Raw genomic sequence first — 3,794 nt, 5'->3', positions numbered from 1 at the left:
TGGCTCTTCCACCTAGGCTGCTGTCTCAAAGGACTGGAAGATGTCTTATGCCACTGTCCTCAGAGCAGAAAAGAAAAACGTCTTTCTTTCTCACAATGTAGTCTAGTTTTTGGTCTGCTAATAAAAAATCCTGCTGTTAGTAGCATTTAATAAACTGTATTACATTCACATATCATATGAAAATTCATAAAATTCTCTTACATACAACTTCAAGCTTGCTTGATTAAATATTACATATAAATCACCCAGCTCGTTGCTGGCTCTTGTGTTGGCACTGCATAGAGAGCTGCAATTTTGGGAAACCTTAAACTGCACAATGGCCTTATGAATATAACAGAGAAGATATTACTCTCTAGGGAAGGTTATCAAGATCAAATTCATAGTGTTGTATAAAAGGAAATAAATTTAACATGTCCCTTAATAAGGATGGAAGAAGTCCTCAGGCCTGACAACAGGTACATGATTAAGGCATTGCCACTTACTTTCTGGCATTCAACCATTATTTTTTCCTAGAATTGATAACCAAATTCAGCAGTGTTGCAGGATATAAAATAAACACTCAAAACTACATAGCATTCATATATACTAATAATGAACTAACTGAAAAGAAATTAGGAAAGCAATACCATTCACAGTAGCATAAAAAGTAGGTATTAACCTAACCAAGAAAGTGAAAGACCTCTATAGTGAAAATTTCCTCTTAGTGAAAAGGGAAATCAGGGGGATATCAGCAAATGGGAAGACATTCCCTGTTCCTGGTTAGCTGGCTCTAACATAAGTAAAATGGCTGTACTTCCAAAACTGACATATAGGTTTAACACAATCCTGATCAAAATACTAATGGCATAACCTTACAGAGGTAAAGAAAATAATTCTAAAATTTATATGAAATCAGACCCAGAGTAGCAAAAGCCATCCTGGGTAACTAAAGCAAAGCAGGTCACATCACAATCCCAGACTTGAAGATGTATTAGAAATCTACCATGACTGAAACTGCAAAAGACTGACACAAAAATAGCATGTGCATCATGGAACAGAATAAAAGAAGCAGGAAAAAAAAAACTGGCACCTACAGCTATTGAATTTTGGATAAAGGAGCCAAAAACGTATTCTGGAGGAAAGATGGGAAAACGGGATGTCCACATACAGAAGATGGAATCTAAACTCATATAGCTCATGATGTACTAACCTAAAAACCAAAATGGATCAAAGACTTAAAGTTACAACATATTTAATCTACCAGGAGATAAAATTAGCACAACTCTTGAACACAAAATCATGGCCAAGGACTTTCTGAACAGAGCCACATTGGCACAAGAAATAATACCAAGAATCAACAAACTGAATCATATCACATTAAAAAGCTTCATAGCAAAGCAAACAACCAAGAGAGTTAAGAGACAACCCACATAATGGGGAAAAATTTTTGCCAGGTATTCCTCAAACAGAGGACTAATGTTAAGAATATATAAATAAGTTGAAAGAAAATTAAATCACCCAAAATAAAAGATCCAATAAAAAAATGCACAACTGAAATGAACAGACACTTCTCAGAAGAAGTACAAATGGCCAAATAAATGCATAAAGAAATGCTCGTCATTGCTGACCATCAGAGAAATGTAAATTAAAACTACATTGAGATGCCATCTTACTCCAGAAAGAATGGCTATCATCAAAAAATCTAATAATAACAAAGGCTGGTGAAGATGTGAGGGAAAAAGATCTTTACTCATTGTTTATGGGAAGGTAAACTACCTCAACTATTATGAAAATCAGTGTGAAGATTCCTCATAAAAGTAAAAGTAGAAATTCCATTTGACCCAGCTATCCCCCTACTAGGTGTGTTACCAAAGAGTTAAAATCATCATATTACTGGGATACATGCATAACCATGTTTACACCACTACAATTTATAAAAACTTGATCTTGGCAAAATCAACGTAAGGAAAATGTGATATTTTTACACAATAGAGTACTGTTCTGTCATACAGAAAAAAAAGAGCAATTCATAGGTAAATGGATGAAACTTCAGAGCATAATATTTAAGAAATAAGTCAGAAGTACAAGCTCAAATATTACATGGATTCTTTCATGTGAGAAAAACAAAGAACAAAATAGAAGAGAGAACTAGGAAAGAGGAAGAAATTCAAATACTTCCTCAAATTACAAATTCCATTGTTTTAAAAATATTTTAATATATTATGTTACTTGGTTTTATTTGTACAAGTAGGCTATTTTAGTTTGTTGAAAAGAAAGACTGTGTTATATTTGTTTCTTTTTTAAAGAAACTTTTTATGTCTCATATTCTAAGTAGCTACTTTAAAGATAACAATATACCATGGACAGGTTAACTATTGTTGCTCTCTTACTATGGTATTAAGAAATTTTTTATTTTTTCATAAAATAAAAAAAATTTAAAGAATACATATAGTTACTCTGAAGTTGAGATTCATGCATTGAAAAGTCATCACTTTTCTATGAACCTGAGCAAGTTACTTATATCCTTGTGTTTGATGGGAATTTTAACTGCTCAGGAAAGTAAGTAGAGTTACAGAAACCTTTAAAATGTTGCAATATTTTACAAAGTATCATTATGTACCAAGCTGTGTTTTGAGAGTAGTCTTTCAAATCAAATATCTTGAATTATTTCTCTCCTTCCACATAAAAACAAGAAGCAATGATATAGCATTTTTGCCTGAATGACAGAATTGATTAGATAAACTGTTTTATTTAAAATGCATATCACTGTGTCTGCAATAATTACATGATCATTTTTATGCCATTTTCCCCCTCTCTTTTCATTCTTTCCATTGTCTTATGCAACCTTAGCTTGAAGACAGTTGGTCAACACATACTGGCTTCTTTTTGTTTAGTTCAAGAATTCCCCTAATTCCACATTTTGTGTACTTAATTCTTCTTATTTTATGTTTTAGTACATTCAGTCTGCTCTAACAGGACCCCATAGGCATGTCAGAAAAGAAATTTGTCTCATGGCTCTAGAAGCTGAAAATCTAAGACTAAGAGACTCAGTGTCTTCTAAGCAGGAGGACCTAGTTCTGGATTCCTGGATTGCTTTCTCTGCAACCTGACTGGTATAAGAACAAAAGATGCTCTCTAGGATCTCTTATGTAGGGGCACAAATCCCATTTGGAGCCCTCTGCTCTTAGCATCTGTTCACATCCCAAAGGCCCCATTTCCTGATCCGGTCACAATGTTGGTCAAGGTTTCAACATAGGAATTTGGAGGAGGCTCTAATGATGGAGGAGAAATATATCTCCTAACCTATTTGATGCCAGATATTTAGAGTCTGTGGTCTCACAACATAGAGGACTGAAGCTGCAAAAGAAAGGAGGTAGTTAAGACAGTTTTTCTGGAAACGACAAAAGGAAAATAGCTCCTGGATTTCCAGGAGGGGTCCTGAGTGGGTGTCCACTGAGACCCTTTGTCAGGAATAATTTATTCAGTGGAATCAAAATGAGGTTACAGGATGAGTTACACTACAATCAACCTTCAGGATTCAAAGTAGAGCTGCTTACCCAGTATTGATCCAATAGGGAACTGAGTCGGGTAGCAAGGGTATATGGAGAGAACAAAGGCATATTTAGGAAGGGAGAGGAGTATAGGTCTGGATGCTGTGGTCATGCACCTTACACTGGGTGCCTGGGTCCATTTGCCCAGGTAGTGCTAATTACAACATAATCTTTTTTCTTTTTCTTTCTTTCTTTCCTTCTTTCTTTTTTTTTTTTTTTTTTTTTTTTTTTTTTGTTTCGGGGACCAAAAACATCCTTTTCTTT

At 34.6% G+C, this 3,794-nt stretch overlaps 1 non-coding gene across 1 annotated transcript; it reads left to right on the top strand.

The window, feature by feature from the left end:
- The first annotated feature begins 382 nt into the window (after positions 1 to 382).
- LOC117283973 lies at positions 383 to 508 on the top strand. Its single transcript, XR_004515019.1, has one exon. It is a non-coding gene; the product is annotated as a U6atac minor spliceosomal RNA (small nuclear RNA).
- Positions 509 to 3,794: the final 3,286 nt, after the last annotated feature.

The sequence above is a fragment of the Fukomys damarensis genome, unplaced genomic scaffold (genome assembly GCF_012274545.1).
Source record: "Fukomys damarensis isolate Sample0158 unplaced genomic scaffold, DMR_v1.0_HiC HiC_scaffold_32, whole genome shotgun sequence".
Classification (NCBI taxonomy): Eukaryota; Metazoa; Chordata; class Mammalia; order Rodentia; family Bathyergidae; genus Fukomys; species Fukomys damarensis.
Note: the sequence above shows the minus strand (reverse complement) of the source record. Positions and strands in the feature narration are given on the sequence as shown.